Source organism: Physcomitrium patens, chromosome 21 (genome assembly GCF_059467195.1).
Source record: "Physcomitrium patens ecotype Gransden chromosome 21, ASM5946719v1, whole genome shotgun sequence".
In the NCBI taxonomy this organism is placed as follows: Eukaryota; Viridiplantae; Streptophyta; class Bryopsida; order Funariales; family Funariaceae; genus Physcomitrium; species Physcomitrium patens.
In genome coordinates, this window is record NC_143430.1 from 6,826,679 (window position 1) to 6,842,513 (window position 15,835).

The following is a 15,835-nucleotide window of genomic DNA, read 5'->3' on the forward strand; positions in this document are numbered from 1 at the left end:
TTTGAAGGTGATTATCAATGAATTATAAAGTTTGGTAGTTTTATAAGCACTAATTTCTTTTTTAGCCTTTAGATAGTTGTAGGTATTTAAGTAGTCTCTTTTATAGTGCATACTAGGAGTCAATATTGTTGATCTCCTTCACCAAACTACTTAGATAGTGACCACATTGAAAACTTTGGATCAAAAGTAGATGCTAATAAGGTTTTTCAATATGTTATAACATTGAATATCACTCAAAGGCATTGGATTCCAAAGATAGATATATTTCATAAGATAGAAGATAATCCTTGCAACATAGTGAAAGATAGATTCTTAAGAAGAATTAGAGGCATTTCTTTGTTAGATTAAAGCTTCAAATTTTAAACACGGATGAAGGAGAAGCATCAAAAGTCTCCTACTTTCAATGAAAGTTATGCCTTTGAGCTTTTATTACAATACTTAGAGCATGAGGTGCTTCAAATCTAAATAAAATAGAATAAAGAATACTCACTTGAATTACATAAAGTAGAGTATTATTAAAAGGTACATATAAAGCTTATTTCAATTCTTAAGGAAGGTATTATCTTAAGCTTCATGCCTAGAATGAAGGGAGAAGATCGAGTCTAAAGAAAAGTTAGTACATCTTTAAAAGATATCAAATAAAAAAGAGTAGCTACTTCTTTTTATTATTATTACTTTATTAAAGAATAAAAAATAAGCTACTAGCTATACAAGATAATTTTTTAAATTAATATTTTACATTAGATTTGGTCTATTTTATTCACACTTATCTCTAAAGTTTGCAATGACTAGTGCCACCAATTATGATATTTTAGTGAATCAATAAGTTCTTTATTCATTTGGTTTTAGACTAGATAATTGAATTGAAGAAGCATGGATTTGACCGAGATGGTCTATTGATGATAGAATGAAAGAATTCATTCCAATCACATTTGTAGTAATTACTTTGATTATGTAAGGAAAAACCTTATTTGATTGTAGTACATTGGCATCTGATTTGCTTTGTAGAAAAATTCTATTAGAAGAAATATTAGCATTTATGTCTCATTCAATAGAACCAACTAATTTTTCATCTTTAGAAGTTCATTCAAAACATTAAAAGAATCCATCTTCTCTTTGGAAAACATATTGTTGTAATGTAACAAGGCTAATAAATGCAAGAGAGATAAAAATATTATATTAAAGAAGATCTTATTTTAAAATATTATAGAAAATTATCTTAGAAATATAGATAATAATAAAAAAGATAATAAAATAAAATAGTGCTAATATTGCCTTTTTACAAAATAGATTCTATTTACTTTGTAGAACCATAAACAAGAAAAAACAAAGTAGATTGGAAAATTAAATGATACATACATATGGAGAAAAGAATTGAGAGTAGATTTTAATAAAATTTACCTCAAGAAGCCAAGAATTGATATATGGAGAGGACCAATTATCAATTTGGATTGAAATTAGATCTTAAAGCACAAAACCATGTGCCTACATTGATTCTAGGGTTTTATTTTTGGATCAAAGGATTTATTTATGAAAAAACTTAAGAAAAGATTTTTAGGCATTGGTTTCATGTAATTGTAAATCAATATCCAAATTTTGTAATATTTTTAGAGATTTTTATGTTTTTGAAGAGATTTGGATTTGAATAATAAAATTTTGAGGATTCTTTTAGTTCTATGATTTGTATACAAGTGAAATTTGAAAAATATATTGATGTATTAGTTATAAATGTGTATGCAAATTTTGAAGTCACTTAAATATTTAGATTGAAGTATATAAAGATTTTTGTGGATTAAGGTCTCAAAAATTGGAATTTAAAGGTTAATTAGTGTTTTTAAGATCTTTAGCAATTTATTTATTGGGTTGAAGTAAATTTTTTTATATGATTATATGATTGAATTTTCAACATTTTGTTGAAAGTTGAGTAATATTAAATAGTTTAAGAAGGTGATATTAGGACTAGAAGTTTAATATTTAGGTTGGAGTAGGAGGCCACTAAATATCCAATTGGATTATCTTGTATTTCTTTCAATTGGTAAGTGCGATCAATTTCATCTTTTTTCTTTTTTTTTCTAAATAAGACATTGAAAAGTATAAAAATTTTGAATTGATATCAATGAAATTTTTAATTGTTGAGGTTCTATTTTACTATTAGGTTTGTTAAAAATTTGTTTAAGATCTAAGGTTTGATTGAAGATTGATTAGGATTAGGATTTTATTAGAATTTGATTTAGAACTTATATAGGATTTTTCTAAAATTTAGGATTTTATTAGGATTTGACCTAAGATTTAGTCAAGATTCAATTAAAGTTTCAATTAGGATTTGACCTAGGATTTGATTAAGATTTAATTAAGGTTTTAATTAAAATTATCTTAAAATTTATATTTTTAATATTATTTTAGAATTCTTTGTATTTCTTTTTTGACTTCTTTTAAATTTATTTCATTAGATTAAATTTTGATTGGATTTATTAAGAATTATTTAAATTTTATTTAAGGTTTTATTAGACTTGATAGAATTATTTTTATATTTTTACTTAACTTTCATAATTAGATGCTTCATGCATTCTTAAGTAAGAATATATGTAATATAATAATATGCAAAATAATTCTACTAATGTAAAGAGATTTTATCTTCATTAGACATATTGAAGATATCAAAATCTTCTTTTTCACCTACTTTTGTCCAACCTGTTCATTAGCATCCACCAAATGAAGATATTATCCTTATAGAGATATTTACAAATATTGATATAGGTTTAGCAGTAGTATTAAAGATTGGACTTATTTTTTGATAGTACATTCATGTTTATATTGAAATTACATCTAACGGAGGAGCCTAACATCATTTCTAAAGATTGTTAATTATGTATGCTAAATAATTACAACTTCCTACCATTCTTGGTTATTTTAGGTAAGTTCCTTGTGATATCACCTTCATTAATGATGAAGATTTGAGGAGATTAGGTAACATAAACTTATTGATTTTTGAATGGTTTTATCAAGGTCATTCTTATGTTAGATTAGGTCAAGGATTAGATGATCCTTGATCCAATTTATTTACACCTTTGATACAACTTACATAGTGGTGGTTTACATATCAAATCATATTACTTGGATATATTTTTAAAAATATATTGTCATTGGATGACATTCAAATAGAAGTGTTGGAGTCTTATCAATATATTAATCAATTTCTTAGTCTTTCCACCTATAGAAGCCTAAAGCTTTACGCTCCTATGTTCATTGACATCATTTGATTTGAATCAACTTAGCATTGTCTGACATACTTACAAAAATACTTTCTTAATTTAAATGACCTCTTAGATGCCATATTGATGATATCTTAGATGATAATTGAATTTCTTTGATTGTTATAAAGGTTAATGAATCTCTTTTTGCCTTGGTTAATAAGTTAGAGGCACCTTGTAGTACTTTTCCTACATTTGTAACAGATTGTGGTAATAGAGCTCATTATTTGATTAGAAGTAAAGATTTTGAAAGGATAAGAATTTTTTCTTCAATAGATTAGCAGTTCAAGGCCATGCTGGCATGTGGTGGTGCTCCATTAGTAAAGAAAGAGACAACAAAGTTTAATGATTGGCCATTAGAGTTCAAGCCAAATCTTATTGATATCAAAGCATGAAGGGTATGAGCTTTTATTTCTTTGTATTGCAATTGTTTTGTCTTTAATCTTAAAGATCTTAAAGATTATAAAAGAAAATCTATTCATATCCAATCTTTTGATTATCATACAAATTTAGTACTTCAAAAAAAGTTGATATTTAAGCTCATTGTCAAGAATTATTAGTTACAAGCTTGATTGGGCTTTCTAATAGTGAATATGCTTATGCCATAGTCATGGCTTTGAAGAAAGATGTTTTTGGTATTTGAATAGAGAAACAAATGTGTAGAGACTATTATCTAATTAATTATAAGATTAAATTTGATAAGTATCTAATATCAATGCCAAAAGAATTATTTGATGTAGTAGGATTTTCTTAAGTATTCAGCACTTTGGATTTAAAATTAGATTATCATTACTTATTGTTATTTCTTAAAGATCAAATAAAGACAATATTTTATAGAATTAATCAAGATGACAAAGGTCAATTCTATTACTTCAAGTTCATTCTGTTTGGTCTTAAAAATGTATCAATTGAGTTTTAATGAGTAATGGATTAAGTTTTATTTGGCCTATCATTTGCTAGATGCTACATTAATAATATTATTATTTTAATTAGCACTCCATAAAATCATGTGAGGTATTTACAAGAAGTATTTAAGCAATTATGGCAATAGAGATTGTGCTTGCATCATGAAAAGTATAAATTCTACCATGAAAAATTACCAAACTTAGGTCACATGCTAATATCAAGAAGTCTTGGCATACAAGAAGCAAAAATAGATGCCTTGCAAAAAAACTCCATACCAAGTAATGTTTTACAACTTTTTATTTTTTAAGATTGATAAATTACTACCAAAAATTTGTAAATTTTCTATTAACATTGTTAAGCATTTAACTATTCTCACAAATAAAGATCAACCATTGATCTACAAATAAAACCTTAGAATCAATGTAGGTACATGGTTTTGTGCTTTAAGATCTAATTTCAATCCAAATTGACAATTGGTCCTCTCCATATATCAATTCTTGGCTTCTTGAGGTAAATTTTATTAAAATCTACTCTCAATTCTTTTCTACATATGCATGTATCATTTAATTTTCCAATCTACTTTGTTTTGTCTTGTTTATGGTTCTACAAAGTAAATAGAATCTATTTTGTAAAAAGGCAATATTAGCACTATTTTATTTTATTATCTTTTTTATTATTATCTATATTTCTAAGATAATTTTCTATAATATTTTAAAATAAGATCTTCTTTAATATAATATTTTTATCTCTCTTGCATTTATTAGCCTTGTTACATTACAACAATATGTTTTCCAAAGAGAAGATGGATTCTTTTAATGTTTTGAATGAACTTCTAAAGATGAAAAATTAGTTGGTTCTATTGAATGAGACATAAATGCTAATATTTCTTCTAATAGAATTTTTCTACAAAGCAAATCAGATGCCAATGTACTACAATCAAATAAGGTTTTTCCTTACATAATCAAAGTAATTACTACAAATGTGATTGGAATGAATTCTTTCTTTTTATCATCAATAGACCATCTCGGTCAAATCCATGCTTCTTCAATTCAATTATCTAGTCTAAAACCAAATGAATAAAGAACTTATTGATTCACTAAAATATCATAATTGGTGGCACTAGTTATTGCAAACTTTAGAGATAAGTGTGAATAAAATAGACCAAATCCAATGTAAAATATTAATTTAAAAAATTATCTTGTATAGCTAGTAGCTTATTTTTTATTCTTTAATAAAGTAATAATAATAAAAAGAAGTAGCTACTCTTTTTTATTTGATATCTTTTAAAGATGTACTAACTTTTCTTTAGACTCGATCTTCTCCCTTCATTCTAGGCATGGAGCTTAAGATAATACCTTCCTTAAGAATTGAAATAAGCTTTATATGTACCTTTTAATAATACTCTACTTTATGTAATTCAAGTGAGTATTCTTTATTCTATTTTATTTAGATTTGAAGCACCTCATGCTCTAAGTATTGTAATAAAAGCTCAAAGGCATAACTTTCATTGAAAGTAGGAGACTTTTGATGCTTCTCCTTCATCCGTGTTTAAAATTTGAAGCTTTAATCTAACAAAGAAATGCCTCTAATTCTTCTTAAGAATCTATCTTTCACTATGTTGCAAGGATTATCTTCTATCTTATGAAATATATCTATCTTTGGAATCCAATGCCTTTGAGTGATATTCAATGTTATAACATATTGAAAAACCTTATTAGCATCTACTTTTGATCCAAAGTTTTCAATGTGGTCACTATCTAAGTAGTTTGGTGAAGGAGATCAACAATATTGACTCCTAGTATGCACTATAAAAGAGACTACTTAAATACCTACAACTATCTAAAGGCTAAAAAAGAAATTAGTGCTTATAAAACTACCAAACTTTATAATTCATTGATAATCACCTTCAAATAACTACACGTCCAACATATCTATGAATAGAAAGATCTTACTAGCCATTAATTCTACTTCATTCATATAATATTTATATTAATATAAATTAGTATAAATATAAAATGGAATAATCACAAAAAAATTCCGAAAATAATACTTGTAAATAAGAGAAGGTACCAAAAATAAAATCCAAAAATGCACATTGGATCCTCATCTTCAATAATACATAAGTAAAATCAAAATTAAACCAAAGCAACTAGCACTTGCCTATAGTTGATAGTCATAAATTACAGACCATGTAATAATAAAAGATAATTAAAAATTTTAAAAAATATGAAAAAATCAAAAAAAATCAAAATTCATTTAAAAAACAATTGGTATTTTATAAATGCCACTTTAATACTTTAAATGACCTCCACTATAAAAATTGAGTATGCCAATGTGTTCTTTGGTCTTCTTCTATATAAAATTGACTTAAAAATAATCAAATTTGGACTCCATATGTATTTGGAGTGAACTTCTAAACTTAACACTTAAAATTTTTTGTCAATGAATGTGTGTTTTCTTTTTTTTAATGCCCTATAACAGCACATTGAATCTATGACCATAGAACCTTGTGATTGTGGTCCTATTATTATGGACCTCTTTGACCATGGTATCCTATTACTATGATCTTATGACTATAAAGAACCTTTAATCATAATCATGATATAATACAACTAATAAGTGAAAGACTAAAAAAAATATTATATTATAGAAGATCTTATTTTAAAATATTATATCAAATTATCTTAGAAATATAGATAATAGTCAAAAGATAATAAAACTAAAAGTAAAAATACTTCTTTTTTAGAAAGTAGATTTTTACTTATTTTAGAAGGCCATAAATAAGCAAAAGAAGGTAGATTAAAAAAAGAATATAAGCATATATATAAGGGAGTTAGAAATTGATTTTAGTAAATATTACCTTAAGAAAAAAAAGAATTGAAACATGAAAAGGACCAATTGCCAACCAGGGTCTAATTCAAACCTTGAGGCACAATATTATACACCTACAACGACTTTAGAATTTTCTTTAAAAATCAAAAAATAAAATATGACAGAAGAATTTATAAAGCTTCTTTGAGCATATATTTTAAGTGATTTAAATTCTTAATACATTTATAAGAGCTTTATAAAGTTAAAGATGTTTCAATAAATTTGATTTTGTAAACTAAATAAATAACAAAAAAAAAAAATTACATTTGGAAGAATTTTATAAATTTAATAGATGATCTAAAGGTACAAATTTTTGGATTTGTAATAAAAATAATTTTATTGTGTGCTATAAATTTGAAATTAATTGTATAATAAGATTATAGGTTATTAAAGTTCAAGTGGATTGAAGTCTCAGAATTAAAGATATAGGTGTAGATGGGATTTTCAAAGAACTTAAGTACTTTCATAGTCGGAATGAAGTAAAATTTGAGTGAAAAGATAATATTCCAACTTGTATAAAAAAATTAAGAGTATTTACCAATCAAATAAAATATTCAAACTCAAAAAGACTAGAATTAAGATTAAAATAAAATCAAGCCAACACATCGTCAAATTTTATATCAAAAGAATAAATTTGAAGAAAGAAAACCTCAATATATTCTTGTGTTACTAAAAAAGACTAGATAATCATTCAAAGATGATATAGTATTAAATTAGAATGGCTATTGCCAAAGACAAGAATACTAAAAAGTCTTCAAATAAGACTAAAGACTAAAAACACGTTGACAAGAATGAAAAAGGCTTCATTCTTGCCTCCATATATACTCTTAATTAGAAAATACATGGTAATATTGTATAAGACCTCTAAAATATATTGACTTTATAAGACACATATTATAATTTGTAAGGTAAGTTTTTTATATGTATGCCACAAAGTTAGCTTGTTCTGCAAGTTACTAATACATGGCTAACTTATTGATTAAGTTTCTAACTTACCAATTAACTACAAATATATATAAAGTCAAAGTAAAGTTTATGAAGCTTCTAAGATGCTTTTCTAGAAAATATTATGAAATAAATCTATTTTTGTTTACTTCTATTTAATCATATAAATAAATATTAGAATAAATATAAATATCTATAATATTTTCTCCCTTTTAGGAACAAATTCTATGGAGAGAAGTCATCATATATTGAGAAAATTCAAGATATAACAAATTGTGATTGCTACAAATTTTAAACTTTGTTTTTTTAGAAGATGATTAATAGGTCTTCTCAGCCATTGATAGTGTTCTATACCAGAGGAAGAAGATTATTTTTTTATTTGATTGTTCTTAAGGCCTTTGTAACTCCTTTCAAATAAAATATTTAGAAAATTATCATAAATTTTTTCTATCTCTAATATAATCACTAAACATTAAGAGTCTTTTCTAAGATTATGATACCAAATATATTATATTTTTCCATCTATTTGAGGAAAGACATGTTATTCTTGAGGATTTTCATCTTGATTATATTGTCTTGAAGGTTGTGATAATTGCAATGTCTCATCTAATAAGTCAACAAGTGAAAGTTCTTGAATTGAATCTGCTAATTATTGATTCTCCATCTCTTTAGCGTCATAAATATATAAAAGTTACTAACAAGAATAGAAGGTGGAATGCTATCTTTTTTAGATCTTGTTTTTTTCATAACAAAGATTTGTTATTCTTTATCTTGATTTTGATGGATGTCATCAATGAAAAGCATCAACCTTCTTTGTTGTATTTACAAGATTCTTTGTTGGGTTCCATGTATGTTCATTAATATCATATCCACACCAATGAATAAGATATTCTAATCTATTTTGGTGCCACCTTGAATTTAAAACTTCTTCTACCTTGAATTTTTTATTATTATCTACTTCTATAGGAAGAAGTAGCATTTGTCTTCTTCTTGAAATATTTATTGTCTTATATGACTCAAGAAGAATTACATAGAATATAGAATGAATTTTCATAAATTCCAATAGATGCAATTGATAAGCAATAAGATTGACTTATTTATAAATAAGAAAAGGTCCAAGCTTATGATAGTCCAACTTTTTGTAAAGATGAGTAGTCTTGATGTTACAACAAAGTAACCATACCTTCTCACCCATGTTAAATTGTAATTGTTCCTTGCAATAGGCATCTGCATTCATCTTTTGTCATTCTTTAACTACACCTTCATTGTTATATGTAGCTTTGATAAATGATTTGTCAAATCTTCTCTTGTAGGATTATCAACTTTTGAAAAGTCAAAAATATCAAATCATAGATAATAACCATAATTGGCAAAAAAAAAGTATTTGTTGAGTAGAAGAATATATCAAATTATTATACGCAAACCCAATTAATGGCAAAAGAGTTGTCTAATCATTTTGATAATAGTTGATGGTACACCTCAAGTGTTGTTCTAGAACTTGATTCACTTATTTCATTTGTCCATCAATTTGAGGATAAAAAGTCGAAGAAAGCTTTATATCCATCTTTAAAATTTTAAAAAAGACTCTTTAAAATTTAGATAAAAATTGAGTCCTCTTATTTGATATAATAACTTTGAACAATTTGTAATAGCAATAGATGTTGTTAAAAACAAAACTTAGCTATTTTTTTATATGTGATAGATTTTACACATGATACAAAATATGCCATCTTGGCAAAACGGTCTACTACCACAAATATAAAAACATACAAACCTAAGATAAGAAGATTTGTGATGAAATCTATAAAAATAAAAGACTATAGTTGTTTTGGAATAGATAATGGTTGAAGAAGTCTACAAAGTTGATGGTGAGGAGTTTTGAATCTTTAATAAATATTCCATGATTGTACAAATCTTTGACTATCTTCTATATTTGAAGCTACTAAAAATCTTTAGATATTAATTCCAAAATCTTATTGTATCCAAAATGTTTGATTGCTAAAAATTTATGATGAGCTTGAAGAATATATAATTATGTTTTGCTTTTAAGAATATATAATTGTTTCTCAAAATAAAATAGATTATTCTTCAATTTAAATTTAAAAGTATCATGAGACTTAGAAGAATTATTCTTGATATTACAAATAAAAATATCAAAAGACATATTTAATTGAATTTACTTGAAAAAAGTTGAATCACCAATCAATATAAATTTTATTGTTTGAAGATGAAAATGCTTTGACTTCAAAAAAATCATTCTTGATTGATTACAAGCTACATCTCTTTTTTTTGGTGCAAAATGAAAACATCTAAAAAAATGTCTAATAAACCTTGTTGTTTTTAGATTAATAAGTGATCTTAAAATCAAATCTTAATAAAGACATGCTCCAATGGACTTGGCAAGAATTCAAAAAATGTACCAATATGAAGTACTTGAGGTTCTTGTAATCTATATACATAATGACTAGATTAGAAGTGCTTTTTAGATAATGACATCATTCTTGAAATGAATCCATGATTGTAAAACACTTTTTGTCATGGATCTCATAATTAATCTTGGCTATTGAAAATTTTCTAGAATAAAAAGCTATTTTGTGGAGCTTATCATCTATTCATATTTGTGATAAAATAATATCTATAGCAAATTCTAATGCATCTATTTCTATAAAGAATATCTTAAAAAAATTGATACAATACAAAATTGGTCTAGAAATAAATATTATCTCCAAGGCTTTAAAAGATGCTTTAGCTTCTTTGCTCTATTTAAGTTTATCTTTACATATCAAGCATATAAAAAGAAGTAAAATTTGAAAAAAATTCTTAATAAAGTTTTTATAATAGTTGGCAAATCTTAAAAAACATTGCATATCTCTGATTGTTTTTGAAATCTTCTAATTTATGATAGTTTGGACTTTCTTTGGATCTATCATAAGTCCTTTATTAAAAATGATGTATCCTAAGAATTCAACTTAAATAGTGTAGAATACATACTTTTCTATCTTAGCATATAATCTTGAAACTTTAAGTTTTTGTAACACACGACAAACATAAAGTTTATGCTCTTCTATATTTTTAGAATAGATTAGAATATCATCTAAATAATAAAAAATAAATTCATCAAAAAACTCACAAAAAATATCATTCATGAAATATTGAAATACAATTGATGCATTTGTAAGTCTAAAAGGTATAACATTAAATTTTAAAATGTTCATACTTAGTTTATAAAGTAGTCTTCTATTCATCTCTTTCTTTGATATAGACCAAGTTATATGCTCTTTGTAGATCTAATTTTTGTAGATCTTTGTTTGATTGAGTTGGTCAAGAAGTTCTAAAATCAGAGGTAAAAGATACATATTCTTAATGGTGATCTTGTTAAGTCTTCAATAATCTATATACATCCGCAAAGATCCATCTTTTTTCTTTACAAATAGGATAGAAGCTCTTGCTAGAGATTTTGAATGGTATATGAAGTTCTTATCCAAGTTCTCCTCAATATACTTTATTAGTACATCCAACTTATTTTTCAATAAGTTGTAGATCAGTCCAAATGGTGGTTGAGTTCTTTCTTACAAATTAATTATACAATCATAGGATCAATGCTTTGAAAGAATATTTGCATTCTTCTTTTTAAAAACATCTTAGAAATCTTAATATTGATTAGAAATATCACTTGATATCTTTCTACTATCAAATATAGATATAATATATATAACAAAAGATGATCTTTTCTTTGTCGTTGTAATAAAAACTTTTGTATCTATTAATAAGCATTTGAATGCATTAAGCTTATGTATTTCTACTTGACTAAAAAAATTTTAGATCAAACCACAAAAAAAGTTAAGGTTACAAGAAATCCAATCTATTTGAAATTTATATTTTTTTAATCAAATTAATCTTTAAATAATTAGATTAAATAAATATCTTATTATATTAAATATTACTATACTATTATGATCTTTAATTGCTATATCTAAAGGAATGGTTTTATAGATAATATCTCCAAAAGACAACAAACAATCATCTATGATTTTTACATGTACGGATTTAATTTTCTTAAGTAACAATTTTTCTTATTTTTTAACAAAATTTTTGTTTATAAAATAGGTTGAGGCTCTTGAATCTAACAAGGCTAAATCTTTGTGATTTTTTGGTCCTAAATAAACTTTTATTATAAAACAAGATGAAGGATTTGAAAAGAGAATAGAAACTTTACTAGAAGTTATGCAAGATTTTAACCGTATAGTCCCTATTTTAGTTGGAAATACTCATTTTTTGATACATCGTCTTCTTTAACAACCATGCTCTTCATTTTGTGATTGCATTATTTCTTTGAATAATATTGAATAATTTATTTAGCTTCTCTACAATATAAGCATAAGTCTTCTTGATGACATCAAGTCTTTTTTTTTCTTTGTAAGAAGTTTAAAATATATTATATCAATTTGTATTAATTCTAGCTTTGATGAATAAATTTCTAAAAACTTGGGAGCTACCATCATTACTTAATTTGTTTCTCTTTAACCAAGTGTTTATTCTTGATGTCTTTTAAATAATCAATTGTTGCATGCAATAGCTTGAGCAATAAATTATTCTAAAGATCTTACTTTTGACATTGTCAATAACAAATCTTTAACATTATCTTTTAATTCATATTAAAATTGATTGATAAGGGCTTTGATATTCTAGTCCATATCACAAGCAAGGTTTTGGAATTTAGCAACATATATAGTAGTTGATTGTGATCATTGTCATAAAGATAAGAGCTTGGTCTTTGTTATTCTTTCTTGATTACTTTCTCCAAATGTGGCCATAAATACTTCTAAGAATGAATTCAAATCATAAAAGAGCTGTGAATTTTTTTCTATCAAAGGTACAAATTTAAAGAAAATACTTTTAGATAGAAGTGTGCTTATAAATCCAACTTAAGTAAATCCACCAAAGTATTGAAAGTGATGCAACCTTAGATAGAGCTTGACTTGTTGCAAAAAACTTCAAAATTTTGATCTTATTCCATCTAACTTCTTGGGCATATTAATCCTTTTTCTTATTATACTTGTAGAAGCAAAACTTACTAGATTTAGTTATAAGATCAATTTACTTACTTCCTTCAATTATATAATTTCTTAACGTAGACACTAAACTTCTTTTAAATGTGTAGGATTAGTATTTCCATGGTTGGCATTGGTAATGCATGAAATTTCCATCCTAAGAATGTTGACAAGTTTATGAAGATCAACAATAATTACAAATCTATTTTTACTTCCACCAAGTGTAGCATCTATGATTTTTCCTTCTATTTCAAACAACTTAACAAATCTACAAGTCAAATTAGAAGAGGATAATCCGCAACCTCTAATATCAAGTGAAAATTTTCACAAAGAGGGATAATTTTCTCTCTTTAAAAAAGAATAGTATTAAAAAATTAAAAAATTTGTTTAAAGGTATATAATTTGTAACCTTCAAAATACAACAATAGAAGTAGAATAATTCACTCACTTCTAAAACAAAACAAGAACAATAAATTAGCACTCTTGTTAAATTATCAAAGACATGAATTTTAAAGAAAGAAAACCTTAATATACTCTTATGTCATTCAAAAAGACTAAAAAATCACTCAAAGATGATATAATATTAAGCTAAAATAGCTATTGCCAAAGACAAGAATACTAGAAAGTCTTCAACTAAGACTAAGAACTAAAAAGGCATTAATAAGAATGAAGAAGGCTTCATTCTTGCCTCTATATATACTCTTAATTAGGAGCTACGTGGCAATGTCCTATAGGACCTCTAAAATGTGTTGACTTTATAAGACACATATCTTAACTTGCAAGGCAAGTTTTTTATATATGATACATAGTTAGCTGATTTTGTAAGCTATTAATATATGGTTAATTTTTTGACTAAGTTTCTAATCTATCAATCAACTAAAAATACATGTAAAGTCAAAGCAACACCTATAAAGCTTTTAGGATGCTTTTCTAAAAAATATTATAAAATAAATCTACTTTTATCTATTTTTTCTTAATCATATAGGTAAATATTAGAGTGAATATGTATATCTGTGATACATTATTATGTTGGATGTTAATGGATTTTTTTGTTATCCGTGTCCATCATAAGAAGACTTAATCAAAGCTTGGTGGCATGGAAATTATGATCAAGAGGTTATCTTTGGATGGCATGCAATCACATATCTAACTTTAATATGAAGTTCCACAACCATGGTTCTTAACTTGAATTCTAATGAGGAATTTGACAAGAATCAAGTAATTAACAAAGTGTAGAAAGTTTTTATAGTCTTGCAAAAGCTTCAACATGGAACATTTTTTTAGCTATTTCTAATATGAAAAGAGATAGGATTAATCATCGAATAATAAGATTTTATTGAGAGAAATTTTTTTTATTTTGTATGTGGCTTATTGGAACTAAATATATAGTTTCAAGGCCATATCAAAGAACATCCTTAATATATCAAATACAGAAAGAATTTAGATATTTTAGAATATATAATATATATTTTATATTAATTAATCAATATCGATAGAGAGATATGTATCAAAAAGTGGCCACATATGTTTCTTGATGTAAAATGTGTGATAGAATTAAATCAAGATTTAACACCTTATCACCTCAATTGAAGCTATTATCTATCATGATTTTGTATTATTACTGGTCTTTAGACTTTTTTAGATCACTTGTTGTTACCTCACATAGAGCTAAATTTGTATTAGTGATCGTAGAAGATTTTAGCAAGTAGATTGAATTTGTGGCTTTACCACAAAATTCTTCAAATTGGCAATTATGGCTTTTCTTGATTGAGTATTGGCACATTTTAGAGTACTTTTCTAAATTTTAAGAGATTAAAGAAGAGATTTTTTTAGAAGTTTGGAAGCTTTATATACTAAAGCTTTGATAGTTCATTGTATTGCATTTAGAAATCTTATTAAGGAAGATGGCCTATGTGAGTGAGTTGTTTGAACTAGTTAACATGGTTTATGAAAGTATATATTTTTTTATAGCAACCATTGAAATTGGAACTTAATGTTGCCATAGATTGTGATGGATTATTGCTTGAGTAGATAAGCATTATTGACAACTTATAGTTCTTATAAATTATTGTATAGATAGGAGCCACTTCTACCTAATTCATTACATTAGAAGCTAATTCCAATTGTAAACCTAAATAGTTATGATATTTGGACTCAATGTCTATATAATAAAGTAGGGTTCTTGAAACAAGCCATGCATATGGCTATAGAGAACTTATCTATTACTCAACATCATAACTCTTTATAATATGTTTGTAATTGTAGTGGAGCTTATGAATGTCAATTACAAAGTTTCTTTAAAAGAGATTATATGTATGTGCAATGTGAAGTATCTATAATACTTGATGTTAAGATAGGTCATATATTTCTACATGTAAAGAATATATTACCTAATAATATTTTATTGTTGGAAGGTAACGATAGATATAAGTGTTATAAATATTCAAAGAATTGCATTTCTTGTTATCTTCTTCTTAATGACTGTATACATCCTAAATTAGCAATTGTGTCAATTAATCTTCTTTGTTTTATATGTGGTAGAAAGAAAGGGGCTACCACCATACTTTTATTTAATCAATGTTAATGTAGGTAGCATATTGCATATTTGATATCAATTCTTTTGATTCTTTCATTAAGAGATTGGATTTGTCCTTGCTGTAAGAAGTTTCTTAGCCATGCTTTATTTCTTAATAAAGATTGAAGATTTCTTCTATTATATATGTTACATATTTTAGTGGTCTAACTGCTACAACACTAATTTGTAAGTGTATAGTTTGGCAATAATATCATTGTGGCATTTATCTTCAATGA